Source organism: Cibotium barometz, chromosome 11, assembly GCF_041138505.1.
Source record: "Cibotium barometz isolate CiBa-2024 chromosome 11, ASM4113850v1, whole genome shotgun sequence".
Lineage (NCBI taxonomy): Eukaryota > Viridiplantae > Streptophyta > Polypodiopsida > Cyatheales > Cibotiaceae > Cibotium > Cibotium barometz.
In genome coordinates, this window is record NC_141056.1 from 30,628,703 (window position 1) to 30,656,228 (window position 27,526).

The following is a 27,526-nucleotide window of genomic DNA, read 5'->3' on the forward strand; positions in this document are numbered from 1 at the left end:
TTTTGTGAGTGTGTGTATGCTTGCAAGAGCTCAAGCTCTCTTCTCCCCTACATCTTTTCACTTCTTGATACAAAGGTCTCCAGAAGATTGAATAAGAAGAAGAAGAAGAAGATTTTTAGCCTCTCACCTTGTGTGTTCTCTTTTAGGGTTTTGTGAGTGTGTGTATGCTTGCAAGAGCTCAAGCTCTCTTCTCCCCTACATCTTTTCACTTCTTGATACAAAGGTCTCCAGAAGATTGAATAATAGAGGGCTAAGGTAATTAGGGGACATCTAGGATTTTTCTCAAGCTGGATGGAAAGAGATTCAACAAGTTATGAGGGAGTTCAGACTTCAACAGAGTGAGGTGTAGATCTAGTTGAGGTTGAAAAAAGTTGGTATTCTACATCATTTAATGAAGATTCTTGGTTTCAAGATTGGAGTTGGTTTAATGGGGTCAAACTTAATAGAATTAATACTAAGACATTGTATGTGTGAAGGGGAAATATATTGCAATAATTTCTGAAGAGTTAGCTAGGATTTGAACATTTGGAAGAAAAGGTGGACTTTGATATGGGAAGCCCTGATTCCAATGAAAGCTCAAATCTTTCTGTGGAGAGTATGTTTATTGGCTTTGCCTCTTGGGTTTAAACTTCTCCAAAAGAACTTCGTTCCTGAGGCATGCCCCAGATGTAAAACAACTATTGAAGAAGGGAAGCATGCCTTCTGGGATTGTCCTGCATTAAGGGGATTTTGGGGGAAAATAGGTAGATGGGTGGAAGGCAACTTGGGAGTGAGGGGTTTTTGGGGAGATTGGTTACTGGGAAGAGTATACAAGGAGACTGATGAGATTGATATAATATTTTGCATTATAAGATATTGTTGCTTATGGGTGATCTGGGTCTCTACAAATGAGTTGATATTCAGTAAAGGGACCAATATAGAGGCCACTGAAGTTATGTTAAAATGTGTACATTTCTACTAGTTTGTATACTATATTAATAAGATAAATAATAGTAGGTATGTTGAGGTTGTCCAGACATTACAATCTGGGACTAGGTGATTTTGATCATGGGTGATGAGATGCTAATGCATACTGGGATATCCTATGCTGATTGAGTGTTGGCAAGTATATACATGGGATGGTGTTAGAGCTAAATCCCCCAAGTTTGGACCCAGAACTAGAAGATGGTACTTGAAGAAAAAAGAGCCAGAAGAGATTTTTATGGCTCTAACCCTGGGAAGAAGGCTAGTAGTGAAGATATAGACCACAGGAGAGGATTTTGAAGAGCAGCCACCCAAGGGCTTCACCTCAGATGTGTTGCTAACTGCCTAAATGCAGCTTGGTTTTCACTTCTCCTAGGGAAGATCTTCTTCTGTATGGGAAGATGAAATGTGGGACATGGTATGTGATATGCTAAATAGGAAATGGGATTAAGGGAGGTATGAAAGTCTTTTGTAAATTCTCGTGTCTCTTTTGTAGATTTTAATATAAATATGAATGATTTATGCTTTCCACGACCCATTTGTAATACCATTAATCCCCCAATTAAGTGGTGGTCTCCTTGTTATACCCTTAATCCCCAAGTGAGTGGTGGTCTCCTTGTTCCCAAAAAAGGACCTTAACATATGAATGATTTATGCTTTCCACGACTCATCTTTAATACCCTTAATCCCCAATTAAGTGGTGGTCTCCTTGTTTACTGTGTAATACCCTTAATCCCCAATTGAGTGGTGCTCTCCTTGTGTACTATGTAATACCCTTAATCCTCAATTAAGTGGTGGCCTCCTTGTAATAAATACCCTTAACCAATTATATGAATGATTTATGCTTTCCACAACTCATGTGTAAGACCCTTAATCGCCAATTAAGTGGTGGTCTCTTTGTGTATGAGCCTATAAACCCTCACTGCCGCCTGCTCAGCCAGCCCGCCGGCGGCACACGACTACGTAGCGTGGCACCGCCACCCAGCGGGGCTAGTGCGCTGCCACCTCGCCCCAGCCTGGAAGCTCTGCCAGCAACACCAGCGGCACCCTGTCGCCTCTCACGATTCGGTAGCCCTGCTTACCCCTTCTTCCCCTGTCTGTATTTGGCAGGTATGTGCGTAAGAGGTGAGTAGCTCTGCTTTGCTCACCTCTTCTCGTCTCTGTTCGTGGTAGGTGTGCCTGCGCGTAGCCGCTGCCTGGCCCCCGACCACTATTGGCTAGTAGCTCTGCAGCAACAGTAGCGAGACCTTGCTCGCCTTTGGTTATTGCGGTAGCTCTGCTCACCTCTTCTGCCCCTGCCTCTGTTCCGAAGAGGAGATCACTTCTTCCAGCCCCGCCTCTATTGGGCAAGTCCGCCTGCGCGCCTGCTGCTGGTAACTGATTTGGGGTTTTTTACTTAAGCACATCATTTCTCAAAAAATCAAAGCTTCTCTAGTGCGGATTTGATTCTTAGGGGAAAATTCTGTGAAGTGGAAGCATCCATAGGAACTCTAGTAAATGTGCAAACTCTAGGCACTCCCATCCTTGTGCACACATCACAGAGCCTTGTTTGCTCAAGCACAGTGCATCCCGTATTGCCTTATGAGGACACTCTTCTTCTTCTCTTACTTTCCCAAGAGCTCACCTCAAGGGGGGTTTTCCGATTCCTAGTACCCTCTCCAACTTTGGGAAATCCTGTACTATTAAGGATATTCCAAAGAGCAAATAACACTATTAAGGATATTCCAAAGAGCAAATAACACTGATCTTTCCAGTGGGTTTAGTGAGTTCATGACAAACTGAAGATCGGCTTGGTGGTCCCAACAACTACTTACTATGTAGTTTCATGATGAAGAGTCTGCTAATAGCCAAGGGACTATGGGAGATTGTCATGGGAAAAGAGCCTCGCGCAGCACCAACTCATGGCACCTCCCACATGATTTCTCTTTCAGTCTATTCCTCACATCCAATCCTGCAGCTCTGCAAGGGATGCATGGGTGGTCCTCGAGAGTCCTATAATGAAGCATGAGTCATGTACACTTGACCATGAACAAGGGTGATTCCATCTCAAATCAACATACCAAGGTAATAGAGCTAAAATAACTATGAATATGGATAAGGTAATTGAAAAAAGAAAATTGATCTCACCACCATTCTTAACTCCTTAAATGAGTCTTGAACTCACATCCAACGATCTTGGGAGGAGTAAACATGGAAGAATAGATCCAAGGTGATGCAAGGAGAGGAGACCATGCCTACTTCTCAAGGGATAAAAGTAAAGTGGACTCGTCACACAGGGTGACACCACCAAGTAGAAGAAAGGAAAGTTTCATTAGTGATTCAAGCCAGGGCACTACACTAAAGAGCGAGTCTTGTAAAGCTGAAAGCTCATGAAGACTCTACAAACTCTGCTACTTCTACCTCTGATGACAAAGAAGCAACAACCAAAAGAAAAAGTAAACCTCCTGTAAACCTGCTCCAAGATGACTGGACTCTCTAGCCACATTATCGCTATGGGAGGGAATGCTAAATATTAATGTGGGAATAAGCAAGTGCTAGGTGGTTATGTAGACCGTCACTTAATAACTTAGTATCCTAGTCTTTAAATAAAGTGGTTATATTGTGTGTGAACAACAACTAGTATGTGGGTTCTTCGGCGTGTGTAGGAACATCCTCTTAGAAGGATCTTATCTAAGTTGTGTGCATTATGATTTGATATGTGGAACATGTGGTGATAACATACCTTTGTAAAGGATGGTTGACCTATAAGAAGAACATTATTATATGAATGATTTATGCTTTCCACGATTCATGTAATACCCTTAATCCCCAATTAAGTGGTGGTCTCCTTTTTTATTGTGTAGCTGAGGGGGTGGCCATCTCTCCCTCATTCTCTCTATGTGTACAGGCCCTATAGGAGCATCATGACGTTTGAATAAGTCCTTATCCTAAACCCTTAATCCCCAATTAAGTGGTGGTCTCCTTTCCATGACTCATGTAATACCCTTAATCCCCAATTAAGTGGTGGTCTCCTTTTTTACTGTGCAGCTAATGGGGTGGCCTTCTCTCCCTCATTCTCTGTATGTGTACGGGCCTATAGGAGCATCATGACATTTGAATAAGTCCTTATCCTAATACCAACACTATTCCATATGCAAATTCTATCATCCTAGAACAACAAGCTCTAAATAAAATCGACTCCCAGCCACCTTAATAGGTGGTATGACCCCTCAGCCTTGGTCTAAAACTAGAAAAATAGGTGGTATGACCCCTAAGCCTTGGTCTAAAACTACAAAGACCTCCTAGTTACAACCCCTAAGCCTTGGTCTAAAGACCCATGGTAATACCACATGACTGAAATGCCCATTGGTATGATATAGCACCTTTAATAGGTGGTATGTCCCTCCCTCAGGAACCCTTCCTAGGGCTCCGTCTCCATGAGATACTTCACGATGTCCACCCTCCTGCTCCTCTTTATGGGCTCTCTGTACCCGCCCAAGCCCACCCCAATAACCACCCTTCCTTGGGATCTTCTCTTCGTCATCACTATGTCCCGGTACCCCTGGGACCTTACAGAGTCCTCAAATGCATCCCCAAAAGAGCAGTAAGATACCGGTTCTGTCCCTTGCGTCTCCGCGCACATACGATTCGTATAATGACCCGCTTAAACTACAAAGGCCTACATGACTGAAATGCCCATTGGTATGATATAGCACCTTAATAGGTGGTATGACTCTTGAGCCTTGGCCTAAAACTACAAAGCTCCCTGCTTGGACCTGCTCTGGTAATACCACATGACTGAAATGCCCATTGTTATGATATAGCACCTTAATAGGTGATATGACCCCTGAGCCTTGGTCTAAAACTACAAAGCTCCCTGCGTGGGCCTGTTAGTAATACCACATGATTGAAATGCCCATCAGTATGATATAGCCCATTATAGGAATCATATAAGGGAGCACTAACCTCGATGAAACTCAAAATATTTTCATGTATTTTATTTCCATGTCAAAATCCTACATACGTTTTAACCATTGTGTCTTCCTCTCCCTTAACTAAGGTTTATCATAGATGTACTTGATTCAACTTGTGATCCACAAAAACAATAAAGTTGGATCCATATAAATAATGTCTCCAAATTTTCAATGCATGAGTCATCACATATAACTCTTTCTCCTGTGAGTATGCCATCTAACTTGGGTATCATAAAGTCCATAGGTCATCCCTCTAGAACAGATCAACCCCTATTACATTTATCACATCATCATTGGCATCAACACCTCAACCACGAATGGTTTGCCAAGATCAACAACAAGAACAAAATAGGTGATTCCTTCATCTTAATCTTGAGAGTACGAAAAGCCTCATCAAGCCTATTTTGATAGAACTATTGGACTTCCGTCCTCATCCTTTGTGGTGGTTCGTAAAAGAAACACACATCTTAAGAAAGACAATGAATCCCAAAAACACTCGAATTTACCTCACAGTTTAGCGAACTAGCTAATTTAGGAGCTTTTGGATCTGCTCAAATCAATGCCCATACCCAACCCTTCAAATTCAATGCCTAGATATATGATTTTCTTGTAAAAGAGAACTCACACTTAGAGAGTTTAGCATACAATCGTTTTCATCTTATAAAAGAACTCACATATAAAGAGTTTAGCATACACTCCCAAGAGATGGTCAACATGCTCCCCTCAAGAGTATGACTACAGAACAAAATATCGTCTAAGAATACCATAGCAAATATCCCCAAACAATCTCAAACTTAGATCATTCATCATCTCCTATAAAGTAGTAAGTGAATTTGTGTCGTGAGCTCAAAAGGTAATACAAGAAACTTGTAATGCCCACGTATGAAATGATGTCTTAAATAAACATCTGCCTTGACTACTATTCAAAATTGGTGCTAGCCAACTACGAAGGTCAATCATCATAAAATAGGAACACCTTGCAACTTATTTATTAAATCATCCACTCAAGCAAGGGGGATGCTGATTCTTTATTGTAACTTTGTACGACTTTCTATAATTCAAGCACATTCTTTATTGTAAATCATTCACTCAAGAAAGGGGGATGTTGATTCTTTATTGTAACTTTGTAAAACTTTCTATAATTCAAGCACATTCGCCAACTCCCATCCTTTTTGTGCTTTAAAAGCATAGGAGCTCCCTAGGTTGATTTATTTACTCTTGCAAATCTATCCCATTCTTAGATATTTTGGTAATTGTCATCCTCTTCTCGCTAGCTCATCGTGTAAGGTGCAATGATCACAAGCTAAGACCCTAGAATCAATTCAATCTTATGATATACTAATAAGCAGAAGACCATGAGGCAATTCAACTAGGAAAACATCACTGAGATTCAATCTTATTATTACCAATCGAGTGAGTGGATGAGCCAATTCAACAAAGAAAACATCATCAAAAATCGCCTTAATGCTTTCTAAATCCTATGTCTCCCAAGCTAACTATATTTAATTCATAATTAACATTAAATGAAAGGAGATTAAGGACACACTAAAACACTTCGTATAAATGAATAGCTTTCACTCTAGACAAAACTTATAAAAAGGTCCATTGGCAGCACTAGTTCTAGTCTTAAGAAAATATGTACATAAATTTTGTGACTTCCCTATTTGGTATTAATCTTAGGATAAGTCCATGAATATCTTACAAGAAATGGGCATTCATTACATGTAGGTAAGAGGGTGAAGCACATTATGGTACGACAACTAGGGGGAAAACCATGTTAATAACTAGCAAAATGGTTGGCATACCCCCTTCCTAATGGCAAATGGTGACCATACCATTGTGTAACTAAGCTTAGGTGGTAAAGATGCTGGCAATTTTGGAGAGGTGTGGATGGTTGAAGATGTAGTCGGTGAAGAGACCAATCCATGTGTTTTGAGGCCTATTCGGAGATAAAGTTGGGTTGGTTAAGAACTATATTAAGTTGCATGTGGTGTAATATGGGCATAAAAATGCTTAATGTGTTACCTCATCTTCAGGGTCATGTAAAGAAAGAAGGCATGTGTAAAGAAAGTTGGTTATTGAGTTAAGAACTATATTAAGTTGCATGTGGTGTAATATGGGCATAAAAATGCTTAATGTGTTACCTCATCTTCAGGGTCATGTAAAGAAAGAAGGCATCTTCAGTGTCAAGTTGGTTATTGAGTTAAGAACTATATTAAGTTGCATGTGGTGTAATATGGGCATAAAAATGCTTAATGTGTTACCTCATCTTCAGGGTCATGTAAAGAAAGAAGGCATGTGTAAAGAAAGAGGGCCCACTAACTTTGATTTGTGGATTCATGCACCAAAACATGATTGGCAAGGATCAATGGTGGTCTAGAATTGTTTGGTGCGGCAAGGTATGATTTCAAAATCTCAAGGTGATACGAGAGATTGGTCTTCTTAGTTACATGTTACACCTTTGGTGGTGAGGTTCTTAATGAAGACAGTCGTAGTGGATATTGGAAGGAGGTTTGTGCACATTTTAAGGGGATCCAAGCATGCAATGGTTTATACCATGGACCAAGCTTTCACCCATGACCATGCTTACCTACCTTGCCTACCGTACAACAAGCAAGCACAATAGTAAGGTGTGCTATCATATCTTAAGCCACACTTTGCAGCGAAGCAGAGGGAATTATATTGTGTAGGTGATGGTCAATAAGACCTTAGTGTTTTCACAATTTGGATTTAAGGCCATTTTGGAGCCCATTTTAGCTTTGCAAGAACTTTTTCAAAGTGTCCATTTTGATTGTGTATGCCCAATATTTGGTTTGGTGCATAGTTGTGATAAAAATTTGGTTGCAGAACATTCTATGAAGAGAATATGAGATTTAGAAGTTGTTAGTAGATGTATGTTTTTATGACTATTTCACATACAATTGTAGTATACATGTTTATAGAGATTATAGGTTTATTATATAATAAGTGTAGAAGTTTTTGGAAGCACTGCACTTGGTATGTTGCTGCATGTCTAATAGTCTATCCTAGATTATGAGTGAGAAGGTGGATAAGAACAACTTCCAAGCATGCCAAGTTTAGGATGAGAAACTTTGTTATGGGAAAAGGGTATTGGGGTTTTGTTTTAGGTGATGAGAAGAAGTCGGAGCTTCTAGAAGAAAATGCTACTCCTTATTAAGCGCAGGCCTTTAAGACTTGGTATGAGAAAGCCAACAAAGTGATGTGTATTGGTTGTCTGTAAGCATGTCATCGAATGCTATAATCAGCCATACACAAGATGTAGCAATACCTAAGAATGCATGGGATACCTTGATTAAGTTATATAGTGTAAGTACTAAGGTAAGAAAGATGCAGTTGAAGTAAGAGTTGCATAATGTGTAGAAGAATAAGATGAATATTAGTGATTACTCATTGAAAGTGAAAGGGTTTGTAGATGCCCTCACCTATTGATGATGATGATAACCTGGTGTCAATCAAATTGAATGGGATTACCAAAGACTATGCTAGGATTCTCATACTAATATGTCTAAATTATTGGTGCAACAGCTCAAGAAAGATCGTAGAAATTTTTAATGCCAGTAAATAGGGCTATAATGAATAATTTCCCTAATGCCCCTGTTATTGCTTATCTAACTCAAAGTGTTGCATGAACTCATTTTACCAAAGACCCTCAATACCTGTTCAAAGTAATCAGGGATCATCACCCTAGAATTGTGAAAATCAAAGAAAGCAATTCCCAACTCAGTTGACTACATCTAAAGCTATTACGATTACTAACCTAGAGGAGGAAGAGAAGGGAAAACTCCATTCTAATTTGGAACATTAAGGTCAAAGCCAACAGTTCTTCATCATTCAAGAATGGTGAAAGTTACAAAGGTAAGAAATTTAAGATTTTAGTTGATTTTGGAAACACTCATTCTTTCATCTCGTGTGGATGCTTGCATAAGTTAGATCTTGATTAGAGACATGGTTGAACTCGCTAGTTGAAAGTTGCTTTTCACGCACCATGAGATGGAAAACATTCAATTTTAGTTAGATGGGAACTTGAACGAGTGCAAATTTAAAGTATTGCCATTAGGTCTTTTTATGATGGGATTCTCGAAATAGACTAGCTCACTCAAAACCAACCTGGCATTCATTACCATACAAAACCTGGCTGACATTCATTACCACACAAAGGAACTATCTCCTTCATAGGTCTTTATGATGGGATTCTCAAAATAGACTAGCTCTCTCAAAACTTAGGCTAACATTCATTACCACACAAAGGAACTATCTCCTTCATAGATCTTCACAATACCAAAGTACAAAGGATCAAAGTAATATGGCTCCAACTTTATAGATTTTGAAAGCATATAGAATATTAAAGGAACTCAAGAAAAACTAGGCACTCTATGTTGTTAAGCTTAAACCTTTTGGTAAGGAGTCAAATTCAAAGGAACCAAAATAGCTGAATGAATATTATGATGAGGAGCTACTTACAAAAATTCCCCCAATAGTACAAGAAGTGGATCACAAGATTGAGTTAATACCTGGAGCTTACCAATTGCTAAACGAGCCTTTAAAATGCTTGTTCTATAGACTATTGAACTCACCAGGCAATTGAGACATCTTTTAGAATAAGGTTTTGTTCGGCCAAGTGTATCTCCATGGGATGCACTAATACTTTTTTACAAAAAGAAATATTGAACCTTGAGATTATGCATTAATTATAGGGGATTGAACTAGTTGACCATTTAGAATAAATATCATATCCCCAAGATAGATGAACTAGTAGATTGTTTACTTGGTGCTCAAATGTTTACCAGGAACACTTTGAAATTAGGATACTATCAAATTTGGATTAAAGAGAAGGACATTCTAAAGGTTGTCTTCAATACAACGTATGAACATTCTGAGTTCACAATAATTCCCTTTGGTCCCTGCCACTTTTAATTTGCCTATTGCTGATGATGCAAGAATTTTCAAGGAACATATAGATGATTTTTTCCTTGTGTTTTTTGATGACGTCTTGTTCTACTACTCTCCAAGAATGTTACCGATTCACGAGAAGCATGTTTGCAAGTTCTTAGAGATACTAAAAAAGTATACAATTTTTTTGATGATGGAATCGAATGTGCCAAAGTGCGATTAATGAGATAAGCTAAAGGCTTCTTTGGTAACCAACTCGATGTTAAAACTACTAAAGTTTAGCAAGCCTTTTGAGGTAATCACATATGCAAGTGGATTCACTATCAAGGGGATCCTTATGTAGGAAGGACAACCCGTAGCTTATGAGTCCCAAATTCTTAAACCACATGAGAGGAATTATAGGGTCCATGATCTGAAACTATTGGTAGTAGTGCATTCCTTGAAGTTGAAGAAATTATATTCTTCCAGATAGAGATTCACTCTAGTAAACTAACCATAAGAGCTTGAAGTGGATATTTACTTAGAATGGTCTCAACATGCTTCAAAGGAGATGGATGTAGACTTTTTAAGAGTTTGAATTTGAAATAAAGTACAGATTGAGAAAGGAGAATGTGGTTTTTGATGCCCTTAGTAGGAAAGCCTCCTTACTTATAGTAACCATGATTTCAAATCCTCTACCTATGTAGAAACCAAGGAGAAGATCGAGACATATAAATTCTTTGTTCTAATCATTGCTTTATTAAAGAAGGAAAGGAAGACCTCTCAGGTATTGAGAAAAGTCCAAGGTTACAAAATCAAAGATGATTGTTTGTATTTCAATAACTTCATGTATGTTCCTCATGAACAAAATTAAAGACGATTATTTGCATTTCAATAACTGCATGTGTGTTCCTCATCAACAAGGGGAATTTAAAAATTGAATCTTGATTAAGGCTCACGATAGCCCCATTACAGAATATCTTAGTTATGTGAAGACATTTATAGTGGTTAAGAGGAGTTTCTTTTGGCCTGGATTAAAGAAGGATGTACTTCATCATGTCTACCAATGCTTAATATGCCAGAGGATCAAGGTGAAGAGTGAAAATGCCAAGGAAATTGCATCCCTTGGATATTGCACAAATGAAATGGAAATGCATAAGCATGGATTTTATCACTACATTACCTTCAGTAAAAGGCAAGATATGACTCCATCTTTATGGTACTCGATAGATTAACCAAAATCTCTCACTTAGTCCCTGTAAAGAAAACATTTACTACGCTTGATAATGCCAAGTTTTTTTTACAAGAAATATTTTGACTCCATGGATTTGCCTTGCTAACTAATAAGCGATAAGGATGCCAAGTTTACCTCCTGATTTTATACAAGTTTCTTTGAATTGGTGGGAACTTCTCTTGTCAGTACTGCCTATCATCCTAACACTGATGGCCAAATTAAAAGGGTTAACCAAGTGATTGAGGATACTCTTTGTGCATATTTTGGTTGTGATACAAGAACATGGATAAATTATTTACATCTAGTGGAGTTTACCTATAATGTATCTTATCATCAAAGCATCGATATATGTCCGTTTAAGGCTATATTTGGGCAAGAATGCCTTATACCCTTGAATTGGTCTTACCCATTAATCAATGTTGAAGTTTCTAAGAAAATACTTGATGTGATGGACCATCAAATGCAATACATAAGAAAGGACATAAAGGCAGCCCAGGATAGGCAAAATGAATATGTCAACTGAAAGAGATCTAGTCAAGAATTTGAAGAAGATGATATGGTCTTTCTTCGTATATGACCCAAGTGGTGTACAAGAAATTATCACCTAGATATTTTGGTTCATATGGTGATTACACGAAGGATTGGAGATCAAGCTTATGAACTTCTTCTTCGCCCGTATCTTTAGATCCATAATATTTTTTAGGTCAGTTTGTTGAAGAACTATATTCCAGATACAAGACATATCCTAGAAGATGAGCAAATTACTATGGCATTTTAAGGGCAAGTGCAATTATAACCAAAGGAAGTCTTGGATGAGAAAAGCCTCTCAAGTATAGGTTCTTTAAGGAATATTTACTCAAGTGGCAATTCTTCCCAACTGAAGATGTGACATGGGAGAAATAAGAGGATATAGTACTTAAGAGATTATCTTCAGTTTGCGAGATGAGGATATCTTGATTCTTGAAGTGGGGGAGAGCATAAGATCCCTCTTACCAGTAATGTTATTTTAATTAGCAAGGTTCATACGCTTGAAGCAATGAGAAAAACCCATGTGTACACGTGTGTGCACGCTTACATTTAATTTAGGTAAAGAGAAAAATGGTAAAGTATAATAAAAAAGAAACTAAAAATTAATGAGGTTAGTGTCAATATTTAATTAAAAATATTGAAGCTAAGATTGTAAGGGTTCCCATGAAAAAATTAAATTAATAAGGTCTATTGAATTTGGGTGCACATTATTTTAATTTATAAGCTACAGGGTCAAATTCTATAAGGTTTAGACTACCATGGTTTACCTAAAACTAGGTGGATTTTGGTTGGTGGGTAGTGGTAAAATTACCCTTAGTATTTACTTCGTGGTATGTTAATGCTCATGTAAAACAAGATTCTGCCCCATCAGTGTTTGTGCCACACCATGGGATGTGCCTTAGCCTCGATATCAAGTGCCATAGTGCATCAGTCGTTCCTTCGAGCAGCTTCACTGCAGTGCGCAGGAGATTTTCGTCGACTCCGTAGAGCCTCGGCACATCAACATCAACGAGACCATGTCTCCAGGTGGCCGATAACTCTGGGACTCGGGTAGCTAGTTCTAACTTCTCCCCTGTGATTTATTTATTTACCGCATTTTGTTATTTATCTGTAATTTTTTTTCTAAAAAAACAAGACTTGAAAAATCCGTTTCTAGCATGGCTAGCGGGGGTAGTTCGCCCGCCCGTTAGGTGGATTAGGGGGGTTTTCTCATATGTTGTCCCCCGTGTATGGCTTGTCCCAGGCCGAGCTTGATCGTATTCGTCAGGCAGTGAACACTCGCCAAACTGAGATGATGTGATATCCTTCGGGCTCATGAAGGACCAAGGATGTTCCCATTGAGGTAGCTCTTGATGTTTCCCTATCTGTAAATGATCTCGTTGTTCCGTCTACAGCAACAACGGACGGACAGCATGGAGTTAATGGACGAGCAGCCCTTGCAGGCTAACGACACTAATGAGAATTACTATGAGGATGATCTTCGTGAGATGAGGATAATATGGAGATGATACTTGACCCATGGATGTGGAGTTAGAGACCGAGATGAATATCTTGAGAGGGTCCATAGCCCAGTTGTTTGCAAGGACCAGCACATTGGAATAAAATCAGACTGAGATTTTGTCCATCTTAAGAGTATTCATGCCCGTTTGGATGCCTGCTACTCATTCAAGGAGTGTTGTTGCGTTGAGATCTACACAGAGGAGGGAGCATTATCCTCCTACCAAGGACATAGTGCCTCGAGTAGGATCGCAGCATGCTAGAGTGCCTACGAAGTAGTCCGCAAAACGACCACTAATCTCCTCAAGTACCTTGAGCCGTTGAACTTTGGGGGAGAGAATAAAGAATTCAACGACGACTCAATAGACATCTTTCTGTAGAAATGGTCAGATATCCACAACCTAAGGCAGGCACCAGAGGAGGTGAGGCTCGTAGAAGCTAGCCTATCAAGGCATACTAATGGCGGATGAGTTTGGCCGAGAGTGCAAGACTTTCGAGTACCTAGGTAGAGTTCAAAACAATGTTTTTTAAAGAGTTTTTGCCTGTGAATGAGTTGCAGAGATCTTGGCATGATTGGGATAAATGTTCGATGATGTAGGGCATTTCCCTCACACAGTACATCTCTAACTACCACGAGATTGTGTTGAAATTAAAGGGAATTGATGAGTTCCAGACTTTAGGCGGATTCATAAGAGGCTAACACCTAGACTATAAGGCTTTTGTAGAGCCTAAGCAGCCGATAGATTTCAATGAGGCCATAAAGTATGCAGCATAGATTTATGACAACATTTCACATCACTCTGAATCTAATGTTAGCAAGACAATTGAGGGTAAAGAGGCCTTTAGCTTTAAGAGAAAAAAAATTCGGGGCGACTAAGAGTGAGCAAGCAAAGAGGGAAGAGTGGGCACGTTGGCAAAGAAACTGCGCTATTTTCGAGAAAAAAACCAATCTAAATCCACTAAGAAAGAACAGTACGAGAAAGGTAGAAAGGAAAATCTATGCTTAAAATTTTTCAAGGCTAGACATAGTAAGGTAGCATGTCCAAAGTTGGGAGCTAGAGGTAGTTTTAGAGCGATGCCAAAGAAGGATAGTAAATCCTCTCGACAGAGCTACATACTACCTAGCAATTACCTCTTAGTTTTGTAGAGTTCAGAGAGAGGACTGTAGGACACAAGAATAGTACCCACACTTGCTGCGTTACCCAGATGATGTGGTAGCTTAGTGGGACCACATGATTTGGTCCGCTTATATAGCAGGTTAGGTGGTCATAGAGTCACCGCCATGATTGATGATGGAGCCACTTACAACTTCTTGAACTACACGTTAGTTAAGAAGTTGTGATTTCCAAAGACTAAGAGCGACCATAAGTACACTATATTGTTGGTTGATGGTCACGATAAAACTATTTGGGACACAATGGTCTTGGGGGTACCTTTAGCTATGCACGACTATGAGGTCTGTTTGGATTTTTAGGTCATGCACTTGGCCAGAGCCTATATTTATCTAGGCAAGGAGTGGTTATATAACCTCGGCCCTACCCTGAGTCATAGCTACAAGGACAATAGCCTAGAGTTTATGCATGAGGGGAGAGTGGTAAGGCTACAGAGGGTGAGCAGGAGGTTTTGGCTGCACCCATGATTTCATCCCTAGAGTTGTGTTGTGCCATTGACATTGGCGATATACAATAGGTATACATTTGTACTCTCTTACATTAATTTATTTCTGTAGATAAAATAAATGTGATTGATAAAGTTTCTATATTTAAAACTAATTTAATTTGTGATAACTTAAATGGCCTTGGTCGAGACCACTATTTTCAAAAGCCTATTTTATCTTCTTGTGAACAAAACATAAATACCAAGACTGAAACCGAGGTAATAAAACAAAAGTACACAGCTACTTTAAGTGATCTATTGTGAGAGTTTAGGGATGTTTCCTCATGATCTCCTAGATGGGGTTCCACCGTCTAGAGAGCTTAACCATGGAATTGATGTGCTACGAAGGTCAAAACCTATAAGCAAACCAGCTTACAGATTAAGCCACTCCGAGGTAAAGGAAGTGAAACAACATCTAGCCGATTATATGAAGAAATGGTTTATACGCTCGAGGAGTTCACCATGGGCATCACCCATTCTTTTGGTAAAAAGGAAAGATGGGTCTATGCGGATGTGCATAGACTATGCGGATGTGCATAGACTACCATGCTCGTAATCAAATTATGGTTAAGAATAAATACCCAATGCCACACATTGATGAGTTGTTTGACCAACTTAATGGTGCGAAATATTTTTCTAAGATTGATCTTTGATCGGGGTATCACCAAGTTAAGATATGGGAACATGATATCCTCAAGACCAAATTTAGGACTCGTTTTGGACATTATGAGTTTCTAGTCATGCTATTTGGCTTGAAGAATGCTCCAATAACATTTATGACGTTGATGGACAAGGTTTTACATCTATATTTGGAAAAATTTGTAGTAGTTTTCACTTATATATAGTAAGTCAAAAGAAGAATACTTATAGTATTTACACTCAGTGTTCAAACTCAAGGAAAATAAGCTATTTGGGAAAGAATCCAAGTGCGATTGTTTTGCTAAGGAGATCCACTATTTTGGCCATATTGGCTCTGCTTTATGGTATAGAGGAAGAGAGAGCTTGAAGGAGAGGAGAAGGAGAGGAGCTCATAAATTGCATAGCTTCAAGAGATCATGCTGATTGGAATAAAGCTAAGTTCTTCATGATCATTGTTACTTGTTTATTCTCTTGTCTATGTATCCGGGAGTTCTGGAGATCATGCTGATTGGAATAAAGCTAAGTTCTCCATGATCATTATTACTTGTTTATTCTCTTGTCTATGTATCCCGGGAGTTCTGGAGATAGCTAAAATGGGCCATTGTAGTATCTCACATCAAAGCGGCTCATCACTCAGGTAGTCTATGAACATGTGTCGATTGTACATCGTTAACATCATAGAGGTTGTAAGACACTAGGATGTTCCATGGCAAGTTTGGGTGAAGGGAACTTGATTTGTGCATGGTATCCCTTGGATTTGAGGTGACACTCCTGCACTTATTGCACTTGAATGGAGATAATGGGATGTGCCCTGATGAGTTTTGGTCAAGGGAACTTAATTTGTGTGCATGGGGTCCCTTGGATTTGAGGTGAAATTTGTGAACTTGTTGCATGTGAATGGAGACATTTGGATGTGTCATGATGAGTTACCTACAAGTAGACATTGATGGGGGGAGCGAAAATCCACCATTGTCGTCAATCTCATTTTGTAAGTGATGGGTTGCTCTGTTTTGTAAGGCCCTTTTTGTAAGGCCCTTATATGAGGAGTATCTGTTGTGTTGAGCACTTGGGCATCGTTTGTGCCCCAATCTAGACAGTGGATGTGTGGATGGATGGTTAGGAGAGCTTATATAGACTTATAACCATGTTAAAAGGATACATGCTACTGTGAGAAAACCGGGCCACACATAGATCTTCATAGGATGACACCTTGTCCTTGAGTTGTGTGGGGCAGACCATTTTGGGTGCTCGATGACCTCAGGTGGGTTTGGAACCTGTGAATAGAGTGTAGGTCTATGTTATATTCTAATATGGTTTCAATCAGATGTTCAGTCCATTTGAACCAATAGTAAGGTGTCGATATTGGTCGACCTAACCTTGGATACTATATATAGGCTAGTTTCACAGTCCTCATTTCATATTGAAATCATTGAGTTTAGATCTACCTTCATTATAGTAGTGCACACTTGTATTTGCAAGAGATCCTCTATCGAGAGTCTACCTAGATCACCCCCAAATCTTCTTACCAAAGTGCATGGGTGGGTAGACACCATGAGGTTATAACTTTGGTTTGCAATAGTAATTCAATGTTATTCTTCCATATCTCTTGATTCAAGTACTTTGTCTTGTGAGATCAAGTTTTTCTTAGTCTATTTGATGGGTGTCTGTTTCTCACTCTCTCTCTCTCTCTCTCTCTCTCTCTCTCTCTCTATTTGTTTGTCTTTCTCTCTCTTTGTCCCATACAATCATGTAATACACAAATAGTTATTGTTATGTTTTATTGTGTTTTTGGATTAGAAAAATAGAGAGATTATAAGTCTATTATTTTTATGGTTTTTTCGTGAGATTTGTGCAGAAGATAGCATCAAAGCTGGTGATTCGAATCCAGTTCTCTGTTCAACTTAAGGTTGGTTCCTTTGTTGGCATTTTGTCTTTATCTATTTGTGTGTCTATTGTATGGTTGGCTAGATAGATAGATAGATAGATAAAGAGAGAGAGAGAGAGAGAGAGAGAGAGAGAGAGAGAGAGAGAGAGAGAGAGAGCACATTAAAACAATATTGGTGTGCTTAGCTATATAACCTATAAAAATTCCATTTATTAGACTATTGCCTTTGAGATTGTATACAGAGCTCTGCAGACTGTTCTAGTGAATAGTTATTTTAACTTCAGAACATTCTCAAAAAAGTTCTAAAATATAGAGAGACACTTATATGTATCTCTATGATAGTTTACTAGGAGGAATCTACATTTGTATAGGTAGGTTTCTAGGGTTGGTTATATATTGGCAAAGATATGAAGGAGATTTGGTGAGCCTTAAGATATTAATTTTGAATTTCAGCAACAAATGGAGATTCTAAATGATAACATCCACTCGAGAGATGTACTGGTTATGAAGGATTCTTCCAATGAAGAAGTAGCTTTGCCTACTCCACCAAAGTTGATGAATGTTCGAGCTGCAAAACACCTTGCTAGGTCAAGGTCTCCATCCGAACAACCAAACTCTAAATGTCTACAAAATATTGTGGAGATATGCAAGCGGTCCACGAAATATTAGGTTGCTTGTTGCAAGGAGTACTTTTAGAAGTCCTTTGGGATGAGATCCGTGGAAGTGGTAGCCAAAGGGGAGATATGCTAAGAGACGAGTTGTCTCATCATCTCCATCGCATCCTTGATAGTAATGGTCGGATGGAGGCTAACCAAATAGACCTGATTTCTTACATGGAGAATATACATGTTGAAATTGGGGAACGTCAAGGCGGATGTAATGGGAAATGTAAAGAACAAGTGGATTATCTAAAAGAGCAAGTACGTACTTTAGGTTTGGAGGTATTGAGTCTTAAGATATCTATGCTATTATGAAAAAGATGAGTCGTATGTTAGAAGCCCGGGTAGTTGCCTAGGGTTTTGGTTAGAGTATTGATGTTTTTACTCAAGGCACAAATTGTATTGTGACTTGCGAAATCGGCTCTCTCTTTTGGCTATATGTATGAATTTTTCATTTTCTTAAATTCCATACTTCTCTATTATTTTGATCTCTCGCACTTTTTTATTGTATCTCAACTTCTATTTCCTCTCTCTCTCTCTCTCTCTCTCTCTCTCTCTCTCTCTCTCTCTCTCTCTCTCTCTCTCTCTCTCTCTTTTTGTATCTATCTATGTCTGAATGTATATGTTATTACCCTTTATCTTTGTATGAGATGGATTTAATAATTTATGCTCACTTATTCATCTAGGAAATGGTTTGTATACATTATACTCATGTATGAATTAAAAACTTCTCTAAGAATTACAGTCTTAGAGATCTGAGTCTATTTGGAGCAGGGTCATGTGTGATAATGGTTGTTGAAGTAGAATATTATGTTGTTGTTTAAAGTTAAGAATGTTTTAAAAGGAGGTTAGTATTCCCTATTTTGGTTTTGAAGGAGATTTGAAGATGGTTAAGAGCTGCTTACTTGAGTTTAAACCAAGTTTGTCGGCTTTGAGTTTTGGATGCAACACGTGTGTCTCACCGTAACCATTCAAGGGCAAGGGCTTGCATTCAAAATTATGTTGCTAATTTAATGCATTATGTTGATGAAAATGAAGTTGGAACATTTGGAAGGGTTGAAAATGGAGAGGAACATAGAGGAATCCATGGTGGAATCCACTTTCTCTAAAGAAACAGAGCAATTGCCAATACCATGGTACTTCAAGAACCTATCAATGAATGTCAAAATGCACAGGCACAAAGAGATATAGAGCAAGGCTCTTTTTCATTTGATTTAAATGAGCCGCCTGTGGAAGATAATTTCCGTTGTGTCATTGGTGATGTGAAAGATATTAAATCTGAATGTCACTCTGTAAGGCATGCATTTTCATTTCCTTGGAATGTTAAGCACCCGCAACTATGGTGGTGTATTCTGGAGATTGCACTCTTCACTCATTAGGAGCCCTTACAAATGCAATTTTTGTAATGCCCTAATTTGGAATTGTGAGGCATCAAGAAAAATAAGACATAAGACAATATGTTGGCAAACACTACTGTGGAAGTGGGAATGTCTCTTTGCTACCTTTGGAAAACCCACCTCCTGCATTGTCTGAGTTGCTGCTTGGTATGATAATACAAGTAAGGAATACAGAAAGAATATCCGCTCTTACAACAATGCCTTGGCATTTGTTTCACTTGGTGCTCACTTGGACAATTAGTTCACTAGTAGGGGGAGGAATATTTAATTTCCAAATCCATTGTACTACCTATCATCATGTTGGTTTTGTAATACCTGATGAAACATGAGATGCGGCTCCTCAATTTGCCCAACTATATGTGTATGATACAGAGCATGAATTAGAGAATAGACTTCATGGTACTACCTATCATCGTGTTGGTTCTGTAATACTTGATGAAACATGAGATGTGGCTCCTCAATTTGCCCAACTATATGTGTATGATACAGATCATGAATTAGAGAATAGACTTCATGGGATGCCTTCTTTAAATCATAATGTACTTGAGAGGTTGCAAACAATGATGTATGGATATAATCCGTATGCCTGTGCTCTTCGTACAATGAGAGAAATGTTGTAGTCAAGTCCACATGAAGATCTAAAATGGTCATCACAATCAACTTCAAGGCAATAATTAGTTCCTACAGCAGGAAGTAAGGTAGCTTCTACTATCATGCCGGGTCAAGGGGATGATTTACATGTGGGACATAGAGATATTCAGATAGCGTCTCGCACAGGTGCTATAAAAAAAAATATCCAACCTCCACCATTCGTATATGCCTCTATTAGATGTCCTTCTATTTCCTCAAGGCGAGGATGGCTGGCATGTTGGAATTCTACTCAACGGTAGGAGTAGACAAGGTTCAAATGAGGATACAAAGACCGTAACTCAACGGCAATATTATTCATATAGACTACAAATAAGGGGAGATACAAATGCCTGCCTTCTGCGTGGTGGTGGTTAGCTATTGCAAAACAATACATCATTGATGCATATAGTAGCATGGAAGAATCTAGATTAGTATGGATACGCAATAATTAGAAAGCATTGCGTGCTGAAGTATACCAAGGTCTTGCAGATATGGTTAATTTAAGTGATGGAGTTAATAGAGTCTCTGGAGCCATTGCTGGGCGTAGGATCTTCATATACCAGGGGGCCTAGATATATGCATCAATTGTACCAAGATTCATGGCAATTGTTAGGAAGATGGGTAAACCTAACCTGTTTATTACCTTCACTTGCAATCCTAAGTGGGATGAAATAACCAATGCCTTACTGCCTGGTCAGGGACCCCAAGATCGACTTGACTTGACAGCTCGAGTCTTTTATGAGAGACACAAGGATATGATGCACTTATTGGTGAAAAAAGCAATATTTGGAAAGGTGTTGGAATTTGTGTCTGTTTCTGAATTTCAAAAAAGAGGCTTGCCACACATTCACATATATTATTGATATTAGAAAGTGGAAGTAAACCGGTGGAGATTGCACACTATGATATGTTGGTATGTGCTAAACTTCCTGAGATAAGCTTATGTTTCCTGGGTTGCACACCATAATTAGTCATTGTAACATCCATGGACCATGTGGGGAACTAAATATGCATTCTCCTTGCATGGTCAATGGGAGGTGCAAACATCAGTACCCTCAGAATTTTTGCGAGACTACTAGCGTCGATGATAATGGATATCCCAACTTACATGTGGAGAGACGATGGTAGTTTCATACAGGTAAAGGATCAAAGGGTGGATAGTCGATGGGTTGTTCCATATAATCCTTTTCTGTCTATGAGGTACAAAGCCCATATTAACATTGAAGTATGCTCTACTATTACTGATGTAAGTATTTATATAAGTATGTATACAAAGGACATGATAGAGCTACTATAGAGTTGCAAGACTCACACAAGGTTATTGATAAGTTTAGTCAATATTTGGATGCGTGGTACGTGTCTACGTCAGAGAGGCATGCCGGCGCATATACCAATATGATTTGCATGATGAAAAGCCTGATATACAAAGGTTGCATGTCCATATCCCAATGCAGAATAATGTGATATTCAATGATGAGGATGATTTGCGTGATGTGATTAGTTGTGACATAAACCAAAGAACATCTTTGAGACTGAATGGTTCAAAGCTAATCAATTGTATATGGATGCAAGTAGCCTGCTATATGTTGATTTCCCTTGCAAGTGGGTGTGGAATTCAGCTTTGCGCTCATGGACTAAAAGGAAAAGGGGAAATGTGATCGGTCGTATGTTTAATGTTACTCTGAGTACAGGTGAGCAATATTACTTACGCATGTTACTTACTGTGTGCAAAGGTTGTAAATCTTTTGAGGATTTATGAACAGTAGATGGACATTTGTATCCATGTTTTAAGGCTGCATGTGAAGCTCAAGGAATGCTAGAGAGCGATGAGGAGTGGTATATGTGTCTCCAAGAAGCTGCATTTCAGAAAACAAGATTCCAACTACGTCAATTGTTTGTCATTTTAATGGTTTTTTGTGAGCCTATATCCCTTGGAATAATTCTCCACCGAGCTTTCAGTTGATTTTTTCCATACCTTGCAAAACAGAGAGGGTGTACAGATGTTGGTGTTTATCATTCTATAGCAAAGAATCAACCTCTGTTGTAAATGCGACCTCTTACAACAGTATGGAAAGTGGTTGCATGATTTCAAAGGGTTGCCTGTTCCCAATAGATCAAGTGTTTCCAATGGCACAATGGTTTGTTGATGGAAGAGATAATGTTTGATTCTATTCAACAGGCTGATTTGTACGTTTCTATGGAAAGGAGTCTAAATAGTTGTCAATCAAGAGCATTTGACACTATCCTTGAGGTTGTTTCTTTGAACCAGGGTGGTGTTTTTTCCCTTGATGGGGACCAGGTGATGGGGACCAGGTGGATCAGGCAAAACCTATCTTTATAATGCCTTGCTATCATGATTACATGGAGAGAATCAAGTTGCATATTGGCATGTGCATCATCTGGAATAGCTGCATTGTTGCTTTTAAATGGTCGTACAGTGCACTCACGTTTTAAAATTCCATTGGTTCTCAATGCTTCTAGCACATGTGGAATTAAAGCTAATAGCCCATTAGCGAAGGTGTTAAAGCAGCTTACAAGGTTAATTATTCAGGATGAGGCTCCAATGATGCATCGGTATGCATATGAAGCACTGGACAGGACATTGAAAGACATTATGCAGAGTGATTCAATGTTTGGTGGGAAAGTTATGCTCTTTGGTGGTGACTTCAGGCAAATTTTACCGGTTGTGCCAAAGGGATCATGTGAGGACATTGTTGATGCAACGTTATGCCGGTCATATATTTGGAGATATGTGAAAGTTATAAAGCTGGTCCAAAACATGCGGGTCAGACACAGCTCTTATGATTGTACGGAACAAGAATTTGTCAAATGGACATTATAAATTGGAGATGTCTCTATAGGCCATCCAAATAATGAAGGCATAGTGGCAATACTACCACGGATGTTGATCCATGGAAACTCCATTTTGAGCTTGGTAGATTGGGTATACAAAGATCTTCAGAGAGTGGAGGAATATGGATGCTTCTTTAAAGACCGTGCTATACTTGCACCATAAAATCTAGAGGTTGATGAGGTTAATGAACTAGCCTTGAGTGCATTGCCCAGTCTTGAAAGAGAATACCTCGGTGCTGATTTGGTTGCTTCTTCTTCTGAGAATGATGCAATATTGTACCCAATTGAGTACTTGAACAATTTGAACTTGGGTGGTGGTTACCCTCCTCATCGCTTGATTCTAAAGATCAACGCTCCTATCATGCTGCTCCGCAATTTGGATCCTCAACGGTTACTTTGTAATGGTACAAGATTGATATGTAAGCAATTTCACTCAAAGGTGATAGAAGCAAAAATCATTACAGATACCAACATTGGAGACAGGTCTTTCTTCCCAGGATAACTTTCATACCTACTATGCTACAATTGCCTTTTGACATAAGAAGGAGACAATTTCCTGTAAGGTTAGCCTTTAAATAAGTCCCAAGGACAAACATTGAGTGTATTGGGACTTTACTTGGCCACCCAAGTATTTACACTATGTCACGTGTTAGATCATCTGATGCAGTGAAAGTGTGTGTAAAGCATCATATGGAACAGGAAAGCAGCATAGAAGGTTCAAGCGAAGTCTTCACAACCAATGTTGTTTACAAGGAGGTTTTCCAAATGGCATAAATCAGGATGTAAGTAATCTATGCCCAAAAGGTAGAGAACAAGCTATTGATATAGCAGGTTACAAACGCTAGAGACTACAATCATAGACATATCTGTATCAATGATGATGAAAAAAATGTTTTCAATGATGTGACACGTGTAATTTATGTTGCCTTTCTGTGTAATCTTTCTCATTGATGCTTCTCTTTGGTATTATTGAATTCATGTGTATAAATATGCTTGCATTTAGTTAAAGATACCATGTAGATCCACAGAAGAGAGTGCCTCGTCATTGCTCAAGCGGTGGTTCTAATTGTTGAGATGGCAGACGAGTGTTGGTGAGTTCCTAGTTATTATTTTTTGACATTTGGATCAGCAAACATTTACTTTTGACTCGCTTTTATTTATTTTTCTTGCTTGGCACAAAATACTAAACATATATATATATATATATATATATAGAGAGAGAGAGAGAGAGAGAGAGAGAGAGAGAGAGAGGGAGAGAGAGGGAGATATTAAAGTGTTATGTAAATTATTAGTGTTGTGAGTGTTATATTTGATATCACAGGTATAATTCGTAGGATGGAGGTGACAAGGAGATCATTTTCATTTGTTTATGGGTGATGGCCAAGATATTGAAGGTAATTATTTTTTAGATTGCTATAATTCATGTATTTTTATTTTCCAATCTATGTAATATTCATGGGTGGCTGAATTGTAGACCCTCCATTTTGGGAAGGAGAAGCAACATCATCTCTAATTATCGAACTGTTAGAGAGCACCGGTGTTTTACGGTATATATAGAAACCCAACTTTTATGTAGGTTTTGTGTTTTGTTTGATAAATTTATATTGCTATTGATACATTCTTTTCGCAATAGGGAATATCTTTATTTTTTAGAACCCAAATTATTGTTGGGTTTGTATGGTCGAGACCCTTACAACAATGAGAGCTTTGGGCTCCTTGGAATTTACAGTCTGAGATTACAAAAGATAACGGATCAACTTCATGTACATGTAATGTTTGTGGACTATGAAAAGCCTAATAGGTTAGATTTTTGAATTATCGACACTGGACAATATAGAATTTTTCGGTTTGCTATCTACAAGCCTGTTCAAGTCCCATTCGCCTCAAATATTGATCCACCAAATGAGTTCTGTAAGGTTTTGTTGTTTTCCTTCTTTTTTTCCACGAAAAGTTTATCTTGTACTAGCTAATGTTTTTTCCTTTAATGTTTTTTTGCCAGATGGAGGTGAGGAGTATTGGCTTCCAAGGAGAGATAATCCAGTTGTCCAAAGATTGTTTTAAAGCTTTGTTCAGGTGTGTTGAGATTGTCAACCTTATTCTGGGTTGAAATGACATTGAGTGCTTTAGGAGTATATATATGGCAAGCATAGTGTGTTTATATATAGGTTGGCAAGTTAGAGACCATGGGGCCCATCATGGGCTTCAAATATACGGCTTATCCCTACTTACCCTTTGAAGATGAGCATTTCTTTTTTTTTTTTCAATTGTTTGGAATTAGAAAGTAAGAAAAAAAACACACCCGTGCGTGCCATCGCTTTCGCATTGAGGGCTTGAACATGTGATCTTGGAACTCTAGAGCAACACCTCTCTCTATGCACTGATTTGTGATCGACAAATAAGAATACTCTTGCCCGTCAGGGATAGGTCAAGCCACTAGTCTTAAGAAAAGGATGACATTATGATGTCCACCATCACATTAATTCTTAAGATGACAAGGACCTGTTAACCAATCATATATATGAATGTGTGTCATCGCTTAAATGTGATGCAAAATGAGAGCTAATCTAAGGAAGTCATATTCATACACACCATAGAAAAAAAAAACTTTCTAAAAAGTGATAAAGATAAAATAAAGACAATCCTTGAAAATAACTAGTTTTCTCTATTCTTAATCAAAATAAATATTCATTTGTGTAGACATGATGACCCATAAGAAGTCAAAACATGCTCTATTTCTCCACGAGAAATAGAAATATAAGCAATAGACATGATGGCCCACATGAAATCGAAAACATGCTCTATTTATCTACTTACCTTTGATGCTTCACCAGCATTATAAAAATATAAGTAAATTAGTGTAATGAAAAATATCATTTAAAAGTCATAACACACACAACCATTACTATTGTTAATTTTTTTTACAACGGTGAGATTTTCACAGGAGTGACATTTTTAAGAATATTTTATTATGGGAGTAAATCCAATTAATTATGTGTGATGCATGGTTCATGTGTGAAGCATGGCAGTGAATGATTTCCATTTGTTATAATTATTTTTGTGAGTGGTTCCAAAGTAATTGTGATCTAACATCGTGGATTATATTTATAGGTCATGGGTTCGAGATAACCAAGGTGGACATTGGACGAGATTATCTAGCCAAGCACATGTGTGCTAAATATTTAACTTTGTATGGTTTGGCCCGTTGTACACATGTTGGGTAAGGACTATTTTTTATGAGATGCTTTAAAAGCATTGGACTAAGTCAATTTTGTAAAAGCCCAATTTTGGAAAAGCTATGCTATTTATGGCTCCAAGGGCTAAATTTATTAATATGATTTAAATACTGCGTGTGGGAGGGGAGCCACACACGTCGAGGGGGAGATTGCACCCAGTCTTGTGTTCTTGATCTTTCATGCTTTTGATTCATGCTCTTAATTTATGCTATGATGTTATGGTTTAATTTGTTTTATTATTGAATTTATGGAATAATTTAATCTCCATGTACCATGGTCCTGTAAAACAATGGTATCAGAGTACGACAAATTCAAGAATTGAATTTGGGTCATGGAGAGTTGAAGAAAAATCAAGAAATTGATTTTTTCTCAAAGGCTATTGGCTTGAAGCAATTTGAAGGCTTTTCAACAAATTCAAATATACTTGCACGAGAAGAGTAGAATCTGCACAGCAAGAGTACAAGGCTTTGGACAAGGACACAATTCATGGAAAAATCCAAGAGGTAAAGAAGAGAAGGTATGGAAAACCTTTGGGCAAAAGAAGCTATGTTTATGTAAATTTTGTGAGCCTTTAGATCAGAATTTGGATCAAGGGTTAGGAATCAAAATTTGGATCAAGGGCTAGGAAGTTAGATGAAAATTTGGATCAAGGGCTAGGAAGAAAGCCACCTTTTTGAGGAAAACCACTCTTCTTTTCCCAAAACCTTTTTGTAAAGCTTTGATAAGCTTTTTTTTTATAAGCTTAATAAACTTAATATTAAAATCTTTATGACATAAAGCTTAGATAGTTATTATATATATATATATATATATATATATATATATATATATATAAACTATCTCCTCATTCACCACAATAATCCAGGCGGACAGTAAAATTTTAGAACTCACTTTATTCTTTTTATTATTATTTTTATTTTTTTTCCTGGAAATTGCACCCTGACCTGGAATTCTTTCATAAGCCCCAGAATTCTTTCATAAGCCGTCTATAGCCAGTTTTGAGAAGCTTTATAAAGCTTAGTATAAGCAGAGCTTAAAGCTTTAATAGTTATATATATATAAGTTTAATTAATAAGCTTATATATACAAGCTTAATTTCAAAAAAAAAGCTTGAAAATATTTTTGAACGATGGGCGGCACTAAACTTCAAGGTTGACATTATTTTAGGCCGTAAGATCATTTCACCTCACTAGTGTATAGACTTGAGTTTGTACATGTATGTGCGTGTAAGCTTGATATCTACTATTGCTGTTTAGAGATTAAATTAAGGATTTCAACACAAGCAACATGAGACTTTAAATTTTTTCTCGAGGTTTACTTCTTACAGATTTCATCAAGGATTATTATTTTTCACGAGTCAAGCATGAGGACGACAACTTCTCTTTCGATCAAGAGCTGGACTTCGACAAGTTTTGAGTTAAGTTTTCGTATCCACATTCTAGATTAATTGTAAGATTTATTAAATTATGGCATGCATATTTTGTGTGTCCCCAAATTAATTATTTTTTC

The 27,526-nt window shown here is 38.2% G+C and overlaps 1 pseudogene; it reads right to left on the reverse strand.

Moving 5' to 3' along the window:
• Window positions 1–1,953: 1,953 nt before the first annotated feature.
• LOC147634049 (uncharacterized) overlaps window positions 1,954–27,526 on the reverse strand; it is a 49,402-nt pseudogene continuing 23,829 nt past the window's right edge.